Source organism: Pleurodeles waltl, chromosome 6, assembly GCF_031143425.1.
Source record: "Pleurodeles waltl isolate 20211129_DDA chromosome 6, aPleWal1.hap1.20221129, whole genome shotgun sequence".
Classification (NCBI taxonomy): domain Eukaryota; kingdom Metazoa; phylum Chordata; class Amphibia; order Caudata; family Salamandridae; genus Pleurodeles; species Pleurodeles waltl.
The window spans coordinates 795,600,808-795,623,978 of record NC_090445.1 but is presented as its reverse complement, the minus strand read 5'-3'; positions in this window follow the sequence as shown (position 1 = coordinate 795,623,978).

Sequence of the window (23,171 nt, the reverse complement as noted above, 5' to 3'; positions counted from 1 at the left end):
TCCACCTCTGAATTACAAACACAGGTGATAATTTGGCATCACGCCTCACCCTTGGCAGGTCATCCTGGTTGGGTAAAAAACCTGGAAAATGTGCAAAAACACTTTTGGTGGGACACTATAAGAAAGGACATTAAGCAATTTGTCACTACCTGTCCAATTTGTGCAAGACATAAATCTTCTCATAAGGCTCCTGACGGCTTGTTAATACCAATGCCAACACCCAAACAACCTTGGCACACTGTGAGCGTAGACTTTATTGTAGGTTTACCACCTGTAAAATCCTTCACAACAGTGTTGGTTATAGTGGATTTTTTATCTAAAATGGCACATTTTGTACCATTACGGAAATTACCCACGGCGGCAGAATTTGCCGATATTTTTATAAGGGAAATTGTGCGTTTACATGGTTTGCCAAGCAAAGTGGTTTCAGACCGAGGGAGCCAGTTCAACTCCAGATTTTGGAAAAAATTATGTGAAAAACTGAAAATAGATGTGGCCTTATCCACTGCTTTCCACCCAGAGACAGATGGACAGACTGAACGACTGAACCAAACCTTACTTCAAACACTACGTTGTTTATTGGCTGATTATTCTAGTGAATGGTTGGAAGCTCTCCCTGTAGCAGAGTTTGTTTATAATAATACTGAGCATTCAGCTCTACTTAGCTCACCATTCTATTTCTTGCAGGGGTATCATCCAAGAGCTATACCCATTTTGTTAGAAGATTCCCTGTTGCCTACAGTAACGGATAGACTAACGAGTTTAGGTGACATACAAGACAAAGCCAGGAAACATTTATTAAAGTACAAGGAAAGCATGAAAAGACAAGCAGACAAACACAGGTCTGAGGCCCCAATGTATAAAATTGGTGACAAGGTATGGCTCTCCACAAAGAACCTAAACATAGAGGGATCCCGAAAGCTGCAACCACGTTTCATTGGACCCTTTAGTATAACTGCCATAGTAAACCCGGTAACAGTAAAATTAGATTTACCAAAAGAATATCCAGTACATACTACATTCCATGTGTCCTTGCTTAAGCCGTACAACTCAAAAACCCGACCTGAACCACCACCTCCACCCATACCAATTAAGGGAAATCTGGAATATGAAGTGAAAAGCATAAAAGACTCAAAAAGAATTAGTGGACGTCTGTTTTATTTAGTAGAATGGAAAGGATATGATGAATCTGAGAATTCATGGGAACCAGCATCATATGTACATGCCCCACAGCTGATTAGACGGTTTTATTTAAAAAATCCAGGAAAACCCCATCCTGTAGGAGGGCCTTTGAGGGGGGCAACTGTTAGGGTTTGTACACAGCAAAGAGCATGTCCCCTCTCACTGCACTAGTGGGTTCTGTAATAGCTCCCTTTTAAACTTACTATTGAAAGCCTTTCTTGTTATCTCACCTTCCCCCCCCCCTAGGCTTCTGTGTATGTTGTTTAATGTGCTGTTTTGTTTACACATTGGGCCTTGCTTTTACTAAGGCTTCTTTAAAACACTCCTCCCTAGGCCATGTGTTAATCCAACTCATTTGCATAATAACTGAAACTCTGCACACCTTTCAAGAACATGTGCAGCATGTGAGGACCACACCCAACTCTTCAAACCACACCCAGCTCTCCACACCTTCCAAGAACATGTGCAGCATGTGAGGACCACACCCAGCCCTTCAAACCACACCCAGCCCTGTCTATAAAAGGCATCCCCCGAGCCTCACCCAGTGCTTGTGCTCGTCTACCTCCCGCTTACCTGAGAACAGATCCCTCAGCGCTGGCACTCCTGCTCTTTACAGACTTTCATTGACTTCAATGGGCGCAGCTTCTGGCTCTTCCTTCTTCCGGTTTCCGGTTCCTCCTTTCTTCAGCCTCTCTCCTATGAGTAACCTGCAAAAGAGAAAGAAGACAAGGTTAGACTGATCAGTATCTCTTGCCAGCAACAAGTAAGTGCAAAACCTTTTATTACCTGAAAGAACTTTGACAACAATTTCTGGATTCGTGTATAGACAATTTGAAACGAAATACCTTCCACGAACATTGTGATTCAAACTTTTTGTTACAAGAATATTTTGCAGAACTTTGTGAAGCAAACATTGTTTTTTCTCATGGAACTTTTAAGAATCGAACAGTGGAAACAATTAACAGCAAGGCAAACAGTAAATCAAGGACTTGCACAAATTACATGCTGTATTTTGATGTAAAAGTACAGTATTTGTTTTATAAAAGATTCTGGAAATATGGGAAAAAAGTTTTACAGTAATAGAAAACACATCCCAGAGCAGTAACACATTCCAAACCTGGAAACTAGAGACCAGGATCCAAGAGGTACTTTTAGAAGAGAATTTCTAATAAATAAAGGGATAGTCAGGAACCCATTTAGGAATAGGTTGCACTTATCTGTTCTTTGTTTATGTTTCATTAGGCACCAGTTTCTACAGAAGTCAGAAAGGGCCGCAGATTTGTGCAGCACTTCAACAGTGGAAACGCAAGAACGGTGTTGTCTCTCTTTTTTTTATTTTATCCACTTCCCCCCTTCCCTTGAGCTTCTGTTCTTAGTGCACTGTTTTAAAAACTAGTGTGCTGGAACAAGCAGTTTCAGGGTGGGGTCGGATTGTCTTCAACCTCCATCAGAACTGAACAAGAACTCAGGTGAGCTGGGCTTTGACATAGACATAGTACAGAGCGACGTGTCCTCTTTACACCATGGACAGAGTCAACTAAGATCCATTATGCAGTTAGGTTGGACGCTACAAACACTGAAGGCAGGTCACGTTCCCTGGCATCACGTTAGCGAAAGCGACATATTTTCCACATTTAATTTAACGCGACAACAATAACTAATAGATAAAAAAAAAGCAACGTATATCATGTTAAATATTGAAAAATGAGAAAAGTTGCCTTTTACTGTGGCTGAAATACCATCTGCTGAGTGGTTAATACACGGGGTCATTAATCTGCCTATTTCAACACTTTAATTCACATCCTGCTTAAAACACATTCCAGGGGCAGATATGAAAGGCTAGGAGATTGTTACATCCATGAGGTGTGGGAGCTACCCTTCATGCACGAATGCCTCAGTGGCATAAAAGAGGTCTTTCTTAGCGGTAGTGAATGTGAGACTTCTGTCAGCCATTCGATGGGTTGTAAACAGCTGTCCTTGCATGGGGCGTGTGATACCTCGGCGACCTAACTCTGCCAGCAGAAGTCATAATGGTGGTAGGTGGATAAAACCTCGTTGGACATTGCCATTGCAACACATTTAAGCCTTTGGTGGTCTTGCACCAATGGCGATGTCCACCGGCGGTAACGGTCTCTTACATGGCAGCTTGACCACCATCTCACACTTCATCCCTCACTTTACTCCTGACACTGCTGCCAGAAAGACCTTTACGACTGAGCTGCTGTGTACTGTCTCTGGGAGCAATCATGCTATGTGCTACAGGTGATGGGCCACCTGCCTTCTCCCCGGAGGAGCTTGATAAGCTCATGGAGCAGGTCCTTCCCCTGTATGGACAGCTTTATGGTGCACAGGAGGAACAGGTAAGCGCACCATGTGCACATATATATATTTCCTCATCTGTCCTTTGTTATGACAAGAAATGGATGATGGGTAAATTTTATGATGATGTCATTACCAAGAAAGTGCGGACCCTGGGGATCCACAGCCAGCAGAGCACCCACTTTAGGAAGAGGTGGGAGTACCTTAGATGCTGGGCTCGGAAGAACGCAGAGGCCCAGCTAGGGATGTCTTCCCAAGGAGGACGGGGTACCCGTCAGACCTTGACCTCCTAATGGCCCACATATTGGCAGTGGTCTACCCGGAGTTGAATGGGCATTTGAGGGCAGCACAGCAGCCACAAGGGGGTAAGTCCAGACCTAACACACTTTCACCTCTTTATCAGGTTAGTGTGTGATGTGACAAATTGTTAGCTCTGACAATGTGGTAAGTGCAAAGGGTCAAAGATCTCCAGTCAACACATTGACGTACAGTCCCACCAATGGCACACAGGTGTGTACATTCCAATGTGTTTAGGGATATACTACTCACCTGTGTTGTCCCCGCTGCACAGAAGCACATGATGATGCACATGTGACAGTGTCATATATGTACCGCTATACAGCTTCTCATACCCTGGGGTTTGTTCATTTCCACCTACAGATCAATACTTCCAATATCATGATGGTAAGTTGTCCAGGTCATTGCTCTTTCTCCATTGCAATGTCCCTTGATCCATGTTTATGTGCAACATTGAGTTTGACAATTTGAAGTCATTCCTACTTTTCAAAAGGTTTCTGATGGATAACAGCATGACGTGATGCTATGATGTCCATCTGACATTTCACATGACATACTTGCTTAACCCCTTCTGTGCCCAGGATGTAATGGTTATGTCTTGAGGCACAGTGCTCGTGTGCCCCGGACGTAACCATTACGTCCTGGGCACAGAGCCCAGAGGGAGCGCTAGCGCTCCCTCTGTGGGGTTCCCCCCCACCCTCCCAAGGCAGGGATGGAAGGGGAAGCCCTTTCCCTTGCACCCCGACCCCCCCACCCCCCCTGTGACATCAACGCGCGAGCGCTCGCTGATTGTCACAAGGCCTCCTCCCAACCAGCGCGATCGGAAGAGAGAAATGCAAAAGCATTTCTCTTCCAATCACGTGGAGGAGGCAGAGAGACTTCAAAGGGAAGGAAAGTTATTTTGACATGGTGTTGGCACTTAAGTGGTACTACCTGGGGTTGCAAAGCAATCCAGCTGTCAAAACGCCCACAAGACACCAGGGATGTTGTTTTAAAATGAAATTGGCATGAGGGGAGCGACCCCTTGGGCAAGGGTCGCTCCCGGGGGGCATTTTTTTTTAAAGACCCAGAAACCTCTAGGCACCAGGGAGTATTTATTTTTATTTTATTTTTATATTTTTTAAGGTGGGGAGCGACCCCTTAGGCAAGGGTTGCTCCCATAGGGGGCAAATTATATTTAGGACATTTCTGCCCCCTTGGGGGCACATTGGCCTATTTTTATGAGGCCCATCTGCCCCCAAGGGGGACAGAAAACACTAGACACCAGGGAGTTTTTTTTTTTTTTTGAATTTCACGCAAGGGAAGCGACCCCTTAGGCAAGGGTCGTTCCCTTGGGGGGCAAATTTATTTTAGGCCATTTCTGCCTCCCTAGGGGGCCCATCAGCCTATTTTAATTATGCCGATCTGCCCCCAAGGGGGGCAGAAACCACTAGGCACCGGGGATTTTTTTTTTTGTTGTTTTTTTTACAGATGGGGAGCGACCCCTTAGGCAAAGGTCGCTCCCCTGGAGGGGCAAATTGTATTTAGGCCATTTCTGCCCCCGTTGGGGGCAGATCGGCCGATTTGAGGTTAATCTGCCCCCAGGGGGGGGGGGCAGAAACCTCTAGATGCCAGGGCAAAATTTTTTTTGTGTTTTTTTTTTTGTTTGTTTTTTTAGAAATGGGGAGCGACCCATTTGGCAAGGGTCGCTCCCCTGGGGGGCAATTTGTATTTAGACCATTTCTGCCCCCCTTTGGGGCAGATCGGCGGATTTTAGATCAATCTGCCGCCAAGGGGGGCAGAAACAACTAGGCACCGGGGATTTTTTTTTTTTTGCGCCAATTTCACGCAACGGGAGCGACCCCGTAGGCAAGGGTCGTTCCCCAGGGGGGTGGGGGGTGCACATTTATTTTAGGTCATTTCTGCCCCCCCGGGGGCAGATCGGCCTATTGTTATTAGGCTGATCTACCCCCATGTGGGGCAGAAACTTCTAGGCGCCAGGGCAAATTGTTTTTTTTTGTTTGTTTTTTTAGAGATGGGGAGTGACCCATTAGGCAAGGGTCGCTTACCTGGGGGGCAAATTGTATTTAGACCATTTCTGCCCCATCTTGGATTCCCCTAGGTGTCTAGTTTTCAAAAATGTGCTGGTTTGCTTGGTTTCCCCAGGTGCCGGCTGAGCTGGAGGCCAAAATCCACAGGTAGGCACTTTGTAAAAAACACCTCTGTTTTCAGTGAAAATGTTTTATGTGTCCACGTTGTGTTTTGGGCCATGTCCTTTCGTGGGCGCTAGGCCTACCCACATAAGTGAGGTACCATTTTTATCGGGAGACTTGGGGGAAGGCTGGGTGGAAGGAAATTTGTGGCTCCTCTCAGATTCCAGAACTTTCTGTCACCGAAATGAAAGGAAAAAGGGTTTCTTTGGTCGAATTTTGAGGTTTGCAAAGGATTCTGGGTAACAAAACCTAGTCAGAGCCCCACAAGTCACCCCATCTTGGATTCCCCTAGGTGTCTAGTTTTCAAAAATGTGCTGGTTTGCTTGGTTTCACCAGGTGCCAGCTGAGCTAGAGGCCAAAATCAACAGGTAGGCACTTTGTAAAAAACACCTCTGTTTTCTGTGAAAAAATGTGATGTATCCACGTTGTGTTTTGGGCCATTTCCTTTCGTGGGCGCTAGATCTACCCACACAAGTGAGGTACCATTTTTATCAGGAGACTCGGGGGAACGCTGGGTGGAAGGAAATTTGTGGCTCCTCTCAGATTCCAGAACTTTCTGTCACCGAAATGAGAGGAAAAAGTGTTTTTTTGTTCAAATTTTGAGGTTTGCAAAGGATTCTGGGTAACAGAACCTGGTCAGAGCCCCACAAGTCACCCCATCTTGGATTCCCCTAGGTGTCTAGTTTTCAAAAATGCGCTGGTTTGCTAGGTTTCCCCAGGTGCCGGCTGAGCTGGAGGCCAAAATCCACAGGTAGGCACTTTGTAAAAAACACCTCTGTTTTCTGTGAAAAAATTTGATGTGTCCACGTTGTGTTTTGGGCCATTTCCTTTCGTGGGCGCTAAGCCTACCCACACAAGTGAGGTACCATTTTTATTGGGAGACTTTGGGGAACGCTGGGTGAAAGGAAATTTGTGGCTCCTCTCAGATTCCAGAACTTTCTGTCACCGAAATGAGAGGAAAAAGTGTTTTTTTGATCAAATTTTGAGGTTTGCAAAGGATTCTGGGTAACAGAACCTGGTCAGAGCCCCACAAGTCACCTCATCTTGGATTCCCCTATGTGTCTAGTTTTAAAAAATGCGCTGGTTTGCTTGGTTTCCCCAGGTGCCGGCTGAGCTAGAGGCCAAAATCCACAGGTAGGCACTTTGCAAAAAAACACCTCTGTTTTCTGTGAAAAAATGTGACGTGTCCACGTTGTGTTTTGACCCATTTCCTTTCGTGGGCGCTAGGCCTACCCACACAAGTGAGGTACCCTTTTTGATCGGGAGACTTGGGGGAACACCGAATAGCAAAGCAAGTGTTATTGCCCCTTGTCTTTCTCTACATTTTTTCCTTCCAAATGTAAGGCAGTGTGTAAAAAAGACGTCTATTTGAGAAATGCCCTGTAATTCACATGCTAGTATGGGCACCCCGGAATTCAGAGATGTGCAAATAACCACTACTTCTCAACACCTTATCTTGTAGCCATTTTGGAAATACAAAGGTTTCCTTGATACCTATTTTTCACTTTTTATATTTCAGCAAATGAATTGCTGTATACCCGGTATAGAATAAAAAACCATTGCAAGGTGCAGCTCATTTATTGGCTCTGGGTACCTAGAGTTCTTGATGAACCTACAAGCCCTTTATATGCCCGCAACCAGAACAGTCCAGCTGACGTAACGGTATATTGCTTTAAAATATCTGATATCGCAGGACAAAGTTACAGAGTAAAACGTGGAGAAAAATGGCTGTTTTTTTCACCTCAATTTCAATATTTTTTATTTCAGCTGTTATTTTCTGTAGGAAACACTTGTAGGATCTACACAAATGACCCCTTGCTGAATTCAGAATTTTGTCTACTTTTCAGAAAGCTTTCTGGGATCCAGCATTGGTTTTTCACCCATTTTGGTCACTAACTGGAAGGAGGCTGAAAGCACAAAAAGTGGTTAAAATGGGGTATGTCCCAGTAAAATGTCATAATTGTATTGAAAAATTGAGTTTTTCAATTCAAGTCTGCCTGTTCTTGAAAGCTGGGAAGATGGTGATCTTGCCACCGTAAACCCTTTGTTGGTGCCATTTTCAGGGGAAAAAACACGAGCTGCCTTCTGCAAAATTTTCACTGTATTTTGGCTAATTTCTTGGTCTCCTTCAGGGGAACCCAAAAAAGTCTGGGTACATCTAGAATCCCTAGGATGTTTGAAAAAAGGACGCAAATTTGGCGTGGGTAGCTTATGTGAACAAATAGTTATGAGGGCCTAAGCGCTAACTGCCCCAAATAGCCAAAAAAGGGCTCGGCAAAGGAGGGAGAAAAGGCCTGGCAGCGAAGGGGTTAACTTATTCAGGCCTGTTACAAGGTGAACCCCCTTGGTAAGAGAGAGGTGTGCATAGACCTTTGTAATTCTCATCTGAGTGGACAACCTACATGTTGGGAACCATGGAGGTTTTGCTAGACTCCTATTGGATCACATACAGTGGAGTCAGGGCTATGAATGTTAGTGCCATGTTTATGTTCTGTAGGTGGTAAGTGGCTACACAGCATTTTCCTGAGCCATATTGTTGTAGGCATGATGAATAGGCAAATATATCTTACTCATAATTACAATCCTATTCATTTCGTGCCAGCATCATGTGTAAATTGGAAGGTTCTGTCCTGATTCCATATTGTAAAGGGTTATATACATAATAATTTCTGTTGTTATTTAGGTTATATCTATTGAGTCCAGGCTATATAGAATAATATTTTTGCACTTATACCAATGTGGTGCAGGTGTGGCAATTCCCATACACATGTGAGTGGTATGGTATGTGTATACAGGCATTTGGATGGCATCATGGTGGGTGTTCCTGTCATGGTAGCATCAAATGTGGTTTGTCTCTCAGATTTTTTCACACACAAACGGAATGCTAGTCAAGTCTAATGTTTCGATAGTGATGTTGTCAACCGGTCATTGGGCTATTGATGGAATAATTGCATGGTTAGTTAATTCTGATTGTCACTTTTATGCACATGACAGTGGTCCATTGACTAGAAACAGGAGATATACTAGCTGTTGTGTGTGGGTAAAGGCTCTGAGCTTATTTTGCCCTTCTATTACTGATATACTTTTTTTTAGGAAGACAATGGCTTAGTTGCCTTGCTTCACAATGTATTTACAATTCATATATCAATATTGGTACATGTGTAGGTGACATGTTCTGACTCTTCCATCTAAAAAATTTTGAGTATGGCAATTAGAGGTGTTGCATGATTGCATATATCCATTGTGCAACTATGTGACAAAAAGTGGGTATGGCTTGTGTACACTAGGCTTTCTTGAGTTTACTGTACAATGTTTCATTGCCTGGTACATGACATCAGGCTTAATTGTTATTATGTGTTGAGTCTGTGTATCTGAATTGTGAAAATCTATGTAATATTTCTAAACTATAGTTTAATTGTTGCTTGAATATGTTGCTGTGGATAGGGATGCTGTATTACGTGGCAAAGTCACCTTAACGTAGAATGGTCAGTGTGATAGGTCTACTGATATCATGGTATTGTAGGTGTGAGATAGGTAGCTCAGCTGGTGTGTAACAAAGTTTTTATTGAGGGATATACATTGTACCTTGTTGTGACATGGTGTTGGCACTTAAGTGGTACTACCTGGGGTTGCTGGGCAATTTAATGTAATGTTACTGATATGTAAAGTATGATAGAAGTGATATGTAGAGAATGTGATGACCATAACTTTACAACATCTGTAGGAAAAGGAGACGGGCACAGCTGAGTGGGGAAGCTTCTGGCCTTGGCAGATTCAGTCATGCAAACAATGACACAGAGGGATCAAGTGGGCCGCGTGGGGAGGTGGGCGAGGGGAGTGCTATGCAGGAGATTGGATCCAGTACATCATCATCAGAATCCTCCTTCAGTGGCCACTCCCTGGTGATGGTGGACCCATCTGGGACCACCCCAGCACCATCTCTGTCCGTCACCCCCCTTTCTATCACTACCCTCCCTGTAGCTCCCCACCCACTTAGCCTGCCCTCCCATCCAAGAGGGTGCACGTCTCCTTTGCCGCAGGCACCTCTGCCTTAGCCCCTGTTAGCCCTGCTGCTCTCAGTGAGGAGGCTATTGACCTCCTGAGGTCAAACTATGTGAGTAAGTCAACCATCGTAAATCCCATCCAGAGACTGGCAACTCAGATACAACAGAGTAATGCGTTCCTGGATGGCATTCCTGGTACAATGGCTGGCCTACAGCGATCTCTTCGGGCTCTGGCCTCCACACTGACGACAGCCAGTCACCCTTGGTCTACCGTTCCCCCCTCCACCTTCTTCTTCCAATCTGATGCCCCCTTCCCTGACCCAGACAAACCACACAAACAGACAGGCATGCATCCACCTCTACATCAAAGTGTAGCGCTGACAAACATAAACAACACAAGACATACCACTGGCATACTCACAAGCAACAGCCACCTGCAAACACTGCAACAGTCACTACCTGACCTGACACCCCCACCACCCCCAGCATCACAGACACAGCACCTGACATACCTGCAGACACCACACCAACATTCAGTGATACAGCCACTACACCTATCCTACCCACAGACACCACCCCCGCAGATCCTCAGACATCCACCCCAGTCACTACACCTGCAGACACCACAACCACAGACACACCTACATGCAGCACATCCACCATACCTGCAGCCACCATCCCAACAGACAACAACCCACCCAACACCGCATCCTCCAGCACCTCCACATCGCTCAGCCCAAGACACATAAACACCCTCACTCACCCACCCACCAGACACCCACCACCCACATGCATGGCTTTCCACAAACATGCACCCAAGACGTCCTCACCAACACCTCTCATAACTACTCCCTCACCCTCAACACCCAAACCCTGTTGATATGACCATCCCCTTGTGCATAAAAAATCTTTCCTCTCAGAGTTTATCCTTTTCCCTACTGCCCCCCTATGGCACCCCTATTAGATCTGTTTCCCTCCCAGCTTCAAAGCCTCCTCTACCCCCTGCCAGTACCCATGCCCCTCCTCCGCCAATAGGTCAGCCCCTCCCAAGAAGACCTAAGCCAAAACCAACATCCCCCTCCCAAGCCTAAGCCCAAAACCCTCACTCCAATCTATGCCCAAACCCCCACCACCCACAAGAGCCCCTGAGGTGACTGCCTGCCCCCTTAATGACCCTACATGTGGAGGTTACATGGCAGTCAGGAGCCAATGGCCCTGCACTTTTGTCTTTTTCCTAAAAAAAATATTTTATGACCAACCACTTTCTGGTTAGATCTTTGTCCTGCTGTTTCTTTCATGGGTTTGAGTTGTTCCTGGCTGACATTGGTATCATCCCAGATGTTTGTGTGTGTTTGATGCTTGTGCTTTTTGTGTTGTTTGAGCAGTAGGTGAGGGTGTGTGCAGTGCTTTTGCCCCCCAGAGATGGGTGTGTGTTGTGGGTTGGGGATGTGTCAGTTGCTGACATATTGTTGTCATGGTGATGTGCTGTGTTTGTGTTGACATGTTGTTTTTTGTAGTGTGGCTTTGTGTGCTTTGTGAGTCTGCGTGTATTGTGCATAGTATGATAGGTACGATGTGGTATGTGTGTGTGATGTGTGTTTCGATTGCTTAGTTGCATGATGGTGTAATGTGTGTGTTCATTCCCAGTTGGTTGTACATTGTGTTGAATGTGTGATGAGTCCCTGGCCAGTGTTAGTTGTGAGTGCTTGACAATGTGTTTATGATTGTGCAGTTGTGGTGCAGTTGTGATGTGTTGGTATGTTGTATGGGTTTGTGTGAGACTGGGCCTGTGCTATGTTGCCGTGCGTAACTGTGTGTTAGTGATGTGTGGTGTATGGGTGTGCGCTGGCTGCAGTGTACATGCTGTGTATGTGTGGGTGTATTTGTTGCTGTATGTGAGTATGCATGTAACTGTACTGTTACTTGTGAGTATAGACCTCGAACTCCCGCCCTATGGTATTTATGTGACTGTACAAAATTTACCAATATACAAATGTAACAGGTGAGTGGGTGTACTTAAGGTTGTTGTCGCCTTTGTTGGCGATGATTCCGTTGTCTTTCAGTGAGCAGGAACAGCGGGATGATGTCCAGTTGTGGTTCCAAGGCGGTTCCAGACAAGTATGGCTTCCTGGAGGTGAATGTCTCCTTTCATACAGTTTGTTTCCTCTGGGGTTTCAGTGTTGGTCCGAGCACGGCGGAAATGTTGTTGGTGTTTAACTTCGCAATGAGTCTGACGGAAACCTTATCTCCGCCGTACTGTTGGTGGCTCTCTTTGTACTCAACAGTCTAACCACACTTATGGTGTTGGCAGTGCTTTGGCTGTACTCCATTGGTATCACCACAAACCCATTATTTGGTGTCCTCTCCGTCAGCCTGTTGATGGTCTGACCGCCACCGCCAACATGGTTGTCCTCGGACCGCTAAACTCATAATCTGGCCCATATTCCCAGTTATGGTGTTTGGTTTATTGCACATAATGTTCTTGGCCCACAGCCTGGTTAGCCATATATGTTATCTGTTGCCAGGTGAGCCAAAGGCAAACTACTTGTTTAAGGTCATGGGAGAAAGGTTCGGGTCTGGGAGGGTATAGGGAAGGTATCAGTTCATTGCGTCAGTTGGGGTACAGCACAATGTGGAAGAGGGGTGGGGAACAGTTCAAACAGCAGTTGTTGAATTATAAAAAATGCACAAGACAGAAATTGAGTGTCCAGAAGGGTCTCCCAGGATGTTTGGAAATATTGAATGGCAGATGTTAACGGCGAGGGTTCTGCGGTGAGGTTTGCTGTCTCATTGCTGATCCACTTTATCACATGGAATATTAGAGGATTAAATGGTTGTAGAACACTCCATAAGATACTACCTTACCTTAAGTGGCACACTATAGATGTTGCTGTATTACATGAAGCCCCAGGGAGCAAAATGTTAACACATCACTGAATGCAGGGCCTTTACCATGCAGAGGGTTTCACCACTCACAAGCAATGGGTGTCCTTATCTGGGCTTGTGGATGCTCAGGGCTCATGCCACAAGAGTTGTGTGTGGATCCAGGTGGGAGATAAATGGTATATCTTGCAGCAATGAAGACCTGATGGCCTTGCTGGTTGGAGTATGTGGACCAAATTACGACGGCCCGCAATTCTATCATGCTGTTAAGGCTCAGCTGATTCAGTAACCTACCTCAAATATCGGGTGGGAACTTCATTTGCATGCTTTGCCTGGAGCGTGACCATTCTCGGTGCCCACTGCAGCACCTGTCTGTGGCAGATTGTGCTATTGTAGATATAGAAGTGCGTAATGGGCTCCTGGACATGTGGCGTCACTGTTCCAAAGATGACGCCGGATATACACACTACTCCACAGTACACGTTACCCACATGTGCATTGACTTCTGGCTGTTGCGCGTGCTGGCCCCACTGGTTTAGCAGTGTGAACTACTCCCCTGCACGTACTCGGACCATTCGCTGGTAATACTGGAGCTTGCACTGGGGCCAACCTGGGAAGATACAAGTTGTGTTGAAGGAAATGCCTTCTGGGAAAGCGCCTGGCTCAGATGGGCTCACAATGGCTTTCAATAAAGCCTATCAAGATATATTGATTCCACATGTGGTCACTCTTTTTGAAGAAATGGCTACAGACGGGCTGATGCCCCCCCCCCCTCTATGAGGGAGGCATTGCTGGTCACTCTCCTGAATACTGGGAAGCCAGCATCCCAGTTCATCATAACGGCCGTTGTCATTCTTGAACATAGACACCAAGCTATATGCAAAGATACTTATGAATTGACTGGCTCTGATATGCCCACAAATTGAGCAATCTGGATTCGTCTCGGGACATACTCTAGCTTACAACCTTAGGATGCTTTTCGGTGTGATTCAAGGACTGGATCCAGATGTGCACGCCATTGCGATCTTCATGCCAAGAAGGCATTCAACTCTGTAGAATGGGTCTTCATGAGGGCAGTACTAAGATGGATTGGCGTGGGAGACATATTTTTGCACCTTGTCAATGTTCTCTACATGTGACCAATAGCTCGAATCCAGATTAATGGTATGGACTCTGAATCCATTGATATAAGTAGGGGTACCCATCAGGTATGCCCCTTGTTCCCTCTGCTGTATGCTTTGCTGGCAGAACCACTGGTCTGTGCCCTCCGGGAAAACCATTCACACTGAGGCCTTGAGTTCCCCCATCATAATTTGATTGTCTCTGCCTATGCAGATGACACTGTATCACTGTATATACATGATCCAGAGCACAATCTGACACTGGTTCTCCCGGAGGTGGTCCTGTACGAGAGGCACTCTGGACCATGAATAAAGTGGGACAAATTCATTATTTTCCCACCTACACCATTCATGGCCCCTGTGCAGACTGAGTATCAGCTGACGTGTACCATTGGCTCGATACATTATTTGGGGATCCTGGTGCACACGGACCCGGAGTTAGTCATACTAGACAATTATGGTTGGGCAGTGCAGAAGTTAACAGATGCTGTAGACCACTGGAACAAATTGCCACTATCACTCGCTGGTCATGTTGCCCTCATGAAAATGGTGGTACTTCCTTGCTTCTTATTTCTGTTCACAATCATTTCACTCCTGCTACCTTGATCGGTCTTGGATGCCCTGAAGGCACTCATGATTTGATTGGCCTGGGCCGGGATGCAACTGTGGGTGAATTGGGAGATTCTGACCTTACCTTATGACATGGGGGGACTGAATGCTTCTGATCTCGAAGTCTATGATTGAGCAAGCCAATGCAGCTTTGCGCATTATTAGCTACTTGGCCCATGGATCTTCCTCAACAAATCAGAAGGCTGGAATGAACTTAGCTCAAAACAAACAGCAATCAAAACAGACTTCACCTATGCACACTTAATTGAATAAACAAATCAACAATCAAAAAACGTAAAACAAGAAATTATTCTGACCAAATTCAAAATGTTAAATCTGCAAATAAAGATTTTATAGATTTCTCACTGAATTTCATAAACCTAAATGCATAGAAGAATGCAGAACAAACTGGCAAAGCATTACTCAATCAAAGCAGACACATAGGGCTCCTATTTAAAACAAATGAAAACCACTAGCACCAACCCGTTTCCAAAAATCACCTCCAAGAGTAAGCCAACCCAGCCTCTGCATTCCTTCACATAAATAACACAAACTGAATTTATGGATCTGGTCAAAGCAAGCAAGCCTCTCGACTGCTCTTCTGACCCTTGTCCACCACAAATTTTCAAGAATATTCTTTTATATACCTCTGCTGCCACACCAGTAAGAAGAATCATCAATAATTATTTAACTACGGTAATATTTTCAGAATACCTGAAAATAGGTATACATGTGGCCATTATTAAAGAAAACAAACCTGGACCCACATGACCCCACCAACTACAAACCGATTACAAATGTACCTGTCCTGGGCCAATTCGTAGAAAGCTATAGCCAAGATGTCACAATTCATTGAAGAAAACTCCATACTTTCACGCTACCAAACGAAATTCCACCCAAAAAGAGGCACAGAATAGGCCCTCATCGCCAACTGGGATGACCTTCAAAACAAAGCAAACCGCAATGGAATTGCTGCACTACTTATCTTGGACCTCTCAGATGCCAGAGTTGACAATGACACTACGAAGCCGTCATAGAGTGGACTGCTCCTGACTTGATCACATCCTACCTTCAAAACATAACAAGTGTCATCCATACTTCCCCTCTCTTATCCAAACCATACTTCACAAGAGCACGGGGTCCCTCAAGGTTCAATCATCTCACTCATGCTTTACATTGGAAAAATTATGACCTACCCTGCTCCTGGTCTGATGATCTGAGACCACCTCCTAAAATATCTTAGGAAGAAGGAAACCTTGGAATTACCATGGACTCCAAGTCAAAATTGTTAACAATGAAAGCCAATGGCTTCTACATGGATCATCTCTATCTACTACTAAAAGACTACAATGGATTCAGAACTCTGCTGCCAGACTACTCCTACATGTAAAGCTGAAGCCCACATATCCCCTGACTTGAGGACTCTACATTGAGTATCAGTTGCCAGAAGATCCACCTTGAAGCTGCTTTGCTTCACCCACAAAGAAATACATGGAACAGGACCACTTTTCATTAGGAAGAAAATCACCAAATGCATTCAGCAAAGGAAGCTCCGCTCAAGATTAGCACTGCACCTCAAAACCCCACCATACAAGAAAAAGACAATAAATGGCACATCTTTCTCTTTTCTAGTAGCCAAACAATGGAGTTCATTACCAAAAATAAAAGATTCACGGATATCTATCTTACCTTCCAAAGACAACTAATGAGTTGGCTTAAACAGCAATGTACTACATATCCCTGTTTATGTAAACGTTTAGAATTATAATTTGATTATATGAATATACTTAGATATGTGTATTTCTTTGCACAAATATAAATATGTATAAATTAACCATGGCCCTTATTACGAGTTTGGTGGCCCGATGAGTCGACCACCAAACTTGTGGGGAATATGCCACTGTCATACCAGTGGCGCCCCTCCCCTGTCGTATCACAATGTTCCCACTGGGCTCTCTGCCAACCTAGTAATGAGGCCCAAAGTTTTTTTCTCCATATATATATATATATATATATATATATATATATATATATATATATACGTACTCTTTAGACCTGTGTAACAAATATATAGATATGTATAAATATGAATAAATATATATATCAAATGCTTTTTGCCAGTTTGCTTGTAGCACCTCACAATTTACTTTGAAACAAAACAAATAATAACTATTTATTTTAAAAGCACTCAGCGCGTACTGGTTTATCCAGTCTCCTGGTTCTGCCTGAACAAATGTAGTGATGACTGGGGCAGGCAATCTCAGGAAGGAGAATTATATATATATATATATATATATATATATATATATATATATATATATATATCAGGAAGGAGAATTATATATATTGTTCTCCTATAATATGTACATACTCTTTAGACCTGTGTAACAATTTTATATATTACTTTTGTGTATATATGTATATATATGTAAAAATATTTCTTTTAAAAGCACTCAGCTCATACCGGTTAATGCAGTCTCCTGGTTCTGCCTGAACAAGTGTAGTGATGACTGACTGGGCAAGGCAATCTCTGGAAGGGAAATTATAAATATTGTTCCCCTAAAATATATACATACTTGTTAGATCTGTTTAACAATTTTATATGTTACTTTTGTATATATATATAGATATATATATATATACAATATATATATTGTTATTCTACACATAACATGTTCATAGGTTATTAGATCGTTTCTATATAAGTTGTTTTATTAGATGCTTATGAGTTTGTTTATCTATCACAATAGGTAAATATTATCTTAGCTATTTATTTACAAGCATTTTACTATTGAGAGTTTGAGGAAACAATGTAAATAATGTTATAAAAAGTACAAAAATAAATTAACTTCAAATACTGCAACACTTGAAGGATTGTGTTTATGCAATACAACTTCAACTCTTAATATATTCTTTACTCATATATTCCCATTCTATGTAATCATGTATTTTTTATATTGATTACTTTAGACCAACTGCACTACTCAATCTCACCTGCTACCTCTATCAATCCATCCTCTATCCCCCTCTCTGACTCATCCCAAACCTAATTCTACTACTACTATGACCTCCAAAATAACCAGTACGAGACTCTTCCCTCCTCTACCTTCCTGGCTTACCCTGGCTCACCCCAAACCTGTTCACTACTATGGTCTCTCAAACAACCCTTCTAAATTCTCCCCCATGTATCTCTCCTTTGACTCATCCCAAACCTCATTTTACTACTATGATCTCCCTAATCCCTTTCTACAGGACTTCCCCTCATCAATCTTTCCTTTACTCATCAAAAAACCTCATCTTACTACTATGATCTCCCAATTAACAATTTCTGGATTCTACAATCCAACTAAAGGACTCATGTCCACCGCTCAAATTAACTCAAATTTCCCTAACTAATACTAATACTAATACTAATACTAATACTATACTCGTATTTCCCTATACTAATCCATCACTAATCCTTTTGGATTCTGGAGTAGTGTCCTACTTGCAGAAAAGCAATTCTATGCCTCATCAAGGGCTATATAAATACAATTACAATTTGTGGCTGGAGAGTGCTGCAGCAGCTTGCCACTGGTGCTCTTTCAGAAGCTGGTGTGTCTGCACCACATCTTTGATATACTGAATGTCACAAAGTCACAATTGGTTTGCGAATGATTTCACCTCGTATCCCACTGAACTGGTGCCTATTGTTTCCACTGAGTCTCAAAAAGGGTGCAACAAAAGCATGTAGGGACTTGGACATCTACACTATGGGAGCCTTCTTTAATGAGGGTGTAATACACAGTTGGAAAAAAGACCACAAACATAACACTACGCCAACTGCATTAACGCAATTCCACTACTATAGAGCAGGGCAGGTAATGTACAAGCTCTTGGCTGACGATCTGGTAGAACCTCCAGAGTTTCTGGCCCTTTCTTCTCTCTTGCAATCAGCTTCCCTTGTTTGCATAGTTGTTAGAATCTATGTGTATACACAAGAGGAATGAAGACCTGCCTAGCAAAAGCAAAGCTGGAAGGGCAAAGAGTTCTGGGTGTTAACATCACAGATAAGAAATGACTATATTGCTGCTCAGTCTTAAAGTCAGTCCCATTAAACAGCAGACACAGACTCATACACTTTAAATCTATTAAGAGTGTTACTATGCACAGGTTAGACTTGCTAGATATGGATTGCAAGATAGTGTTCAGTGTGTGATGTGGTGGATGGGAGCTTGGATTTGCACATTTTGCATGGTATTCCCCAGGGATTCAGAATTTCTTTGGGGATTATTAGAGGTTATCACAGCAAACTCCATGGCCAGACACCCTTTACTAGCAGCATTAGGGTATGACAAGTGTGTGCGGGGCATCAACAAAAGGCTTGTGGTGATAGGTTTACTGCTGGCAAGGTTTAGAATAGCAATGCGCTGAGCATGTGACCCGCTACCAATGATTAAGGAATGGCATAATGATATGACATATTGTAGTGTGCAGTCAGACATTTCTAGAGATCTTCTTCCTGTATACAGCCGTCAGAGGGACATTTGGGGTCATAGCAAGCTTATTTCCGTGGAATCATCACTGAAGAGAGGGCAGAGGTGGAGGGGGGGCAATGGGGTGGATATTGGACTGAGTCACAGCAACACACCACACTGAGGTGTTTCTGACGGTTGCAGGGTCTGCACTGAGTTGTGCTTCAAATCATATGTCTCTCCAATGTTCAAGCAACAACTGTCATTGCTGGAGTAAATATAGATCACTCCTTGTGATTGGAAGTGTGCTATCAACTTGCTGTGACCTGCCATGATTTATTTTAGTATAATACTGATGTTCTGTTTGCCAGACTGGTGTTTGTTTCCAGACGATTTGCATATAATACTATACACATACTCGACCACTGTACTGTTGATTGACGACTGCTGTATGTAATCTGTGAAACCTTAAGTAAAAGTTTAAAAATACCAAAATGGTAAGTTTTATATTTATATTTTATTGTGGGTGGGAAATCTTAAATATTGTGTATGTTGTGATTAATTTATTATTATATTGAGTTATTTGGGTGATGTGTTATTTATTTAATGTGAGTTGGTTAGATGGTTATTAATGTTTTTATAACTATTAAAATTTAATTTTGTATTAAATCTGTGTTTATGTTTTCTGATTGTATATAATTATTTCACTCATGTAATACGAGAAGCATATTTTAATTATAAAAAAAAATTGTGTTTTTGGTTTACATTATGTTGTAGTTTGTGAGGTCCATGGTAGGTTTCTATGTGTTTAAAGAATGAATTTGGTTACTGCTTATAAGTAGTCTTTTCCTTTGTTGTTTACAAAATATTCAGACTTTTCATTGTAGCACTTTGTACATTTTTCTAGTCTGTTTGTTAAGTTTATGGCCAATTTAAGTAACAGATTGTTCTTTTATTAGCCCTTGGTAGCTGTACACCTTTTGTATTGCTGCAATAAATTTGTATTGTGTAGGTTGGGTGATGCCTAGTGAGGATAGGAAGGCATTATGCCATCCTTCCACTGTGTTGTTTGTTTTGGCTTCCTGTGCCAGGTTGCTGTCATCAACATTCCTCCATGGTTTTTGGAATTTAGAGTGGCGTCTGTATTCTGACTGATGCAGCCTGCCTACCCATGTGTCTTCAACATTGTACATTAGGGGACTTAGGGCCTGATTTAGAGTCTGGCGATAGTTTACTCCGTCACAAACATGCTGGATAGCTGGTCTGCCATATTACAAGGTCCATAGGACATAATAGCATTGTAATATGGAAGATGGGTTAGCTGCCATGTTTGTGACGTAACAACCCCATCCGCCAAACTCTAAATCAGGTCCTTTGTTTGTTTTCATCCTGTAGGTAGAAAAGGTTTTCTTTCAGTAAGTTATAGTGGTTTACTGCCTCTGTGACAGGGACATAATCTTGTGATATATATATATATATATATATATATGTATATATATATATATATATATATATATATATATAGTATTTTGAAGGCAAATTGGCTGCTGGTTGAATAATAAACACATAGGGGGTGATTACGAGTTTGGCAGTCAGAAACATTCAACCGCCAATCACCTGACGAGGAGACTGTCATGGTCCTGGCTGTCTCCCCCCCACCGTCCCATTACAGCTTTCCGACTGGGCTGACAGGGGGAACCAATGTTCCCACCAGTCAGCCCAGTGGGAAATGTGTGGCAGCATTGTTCCCAGCTTATAATTGAGCCAGCGGCAATGCTGCGGCACACAGGATAGTACACAATTCCACGGTGCTGGGCAGGGGGATCCCTGCACTGCCCATGCCATGGCATGGGAAGTGGAGGATCCCACCTGTGGCCCCCTGCACTTGTTATCTGCAGTCTTTTCATGGCAGTCAGACAGCCAGACTCATAATCAGGCCCTCAGTGTAGATTTTTGTAGGTGTTGCCATATAGTCTGGTTCAAGTGGTAGTAACAGCCTTCTATGGCAGTGTTGGGGTATATTTTCAATACTGTTTGAATCGTAGCTTGTCCAAATTCTACGGTTATTTTTGGGGGGTGGCAGTTATTTGTTTATTGTTTTTTTTTTATATATAATTTGGAAGCTCTGAATAGGTATTGCTTTGATTACTATTCTTTTTTTGTTATTTAAATTATCAAGTAAAAGGATGGGTTCCTCATTATGTGTAATTGTAAAGCGGTCTTGTATTTTTATGACTTGAAATCTTCAAGGAGCAGGTGGGATATAACTGGTGGTTCTTTTAGTGTGTGCAATTAGATGTCTTAGGGTAAGGATAGATGGTAGTTGGCCTGTTATGTGTTTAGGGACTTTGGGTAGAACACATTTTAGTATTTTGGTTGTTTGATAAGATGAGATAATCTTTATTGCTCAATCACTAAAAACCATTGCAAGGTTGTACAAAATCAGAATGTTCATTCAAAATAAATAAGATAAAACCATGGAACCATATGAGTGAGTGATATCATGGCTGCTGACATGAGTTGACCCTGGTCAGTTTTTTTTAAATTTAAACTAGTTTGAAAAACTTAACCCCCCTGCAACAAAATGGGATTGAGTCGCACTTAAGCTAGGTAATGACCACTAGTCTGCAAGAGCAAATGTGGTTTGTCAGAAAGGCAGGTTTTAAGAGTTTCCTTCTTTCAGGGCCTAGAGCTGGGCAGGTGCAGAAAGTGTGCAGTAGTGATTCCTGGTGGTAACCACCAAGGCAACATTTCTGGACTAGGTACTGCTCTTTCCAGGATGGGCAAGCGTCTTTGGTGTTAAAAAGGCACATTGAATACAGCAAGAATTGTTGTTTTATTCAAGTGGAAAAGTGTTTGGTTAAATAGTGTTGAGGGGATGGGAGCAGATAGGGCCTTAGGACTGCCCAGGCGTGCCATATTTTGGCTAGGGAAGCTTTGTCTGTGATAAGAGAAAGCAATCGAACTGAGAGGTTGACTAATCTCTTAAATTCAGATTTTCCTGTGCCGCTTTTCTGAACGTCTTCCATGCCCAGGCTGTTGACTACTTGGTTTAAGTAGCTTCCCAAGAGCCTTTTCTATTACAGTTTTGTTGTGCCTGGACTTCTTGCCAGCAGGAATAAAGTATGGAAGTGTTCTCTGCCAGCTGTAATCTCCATGATGCTTTGAGGAATGTTCCCTGAATCTAAAAAATCTGGTTTGTTACGCCCGTCTGCAACCTTATCTGGGCTCGAGAGACATTTTTTAGTAGGTTGAAAATGGCCTTGTAGGTTCTGACTTGGCAACTGTTTAGTGATGAGATCTCCCGGCCCTGTAATACTTTGGTCCCATAAGAGATGGCTGGGAGCAGCTGGGCTGACATAATTTTTAACTGGTGTGACCAATTTGGGCAGTGTGGCAAAGCGATGAGACCGGAGCCGGAGGAGGAGTACCCTGGGGCACTCAGGAGGGTGCAGACACTGTCCCGGAACAGTTGGGAGCCCATGGGAGGCGTAACCGCCAGGTTGGCTCAGAAGCAGTAGGGGTTTTAAGCCCCATGCGGGAAGGAGCCGCAGTGGATTCACCGGAGCAGGAGGCAAACGGACGATGGCGAACGGCATGGACGGACAAGTGCCAGAGGTGGAAAATGGAAGAGGACAACGTGGAGTGGAGGCACCGACCATGATCATGGAGGACGCCTTGGAGGGAGGAGAAGACGCGAAAGGCCGGCTACGTTCTGGGAAGAATGTGGCCCATCAAGGTACGGGCTGCAGCCTGAATGGGACATGGGGAGGTGGAATATTTGAAAACAGAAGGGGGAGTGGGGACGGAGGGATCAGCCACAAGAAGGCACAAAATCTTATTTTTATTTTTTTATCACTGAGCACCAGACACATTAAAGGAAAGAGAATAAAAAAGGGTCGCATATACCAGTACGATATAGAAACAGAAAAAAAAGAGAAGAACAAAAACGGGCATTATTATTTGGAGGAGAAATACAAAAAAGGGCAAGTCAAGGCAACCAAGATATCTAGAAGAGAGAGGGAGAAAGTGAGAAAGAGACAACGGGCTACAGAACAACCCATAGTAAGAAAGAAAGACAGAAAGGAAACCTGAAGGACAGAGAAGGAA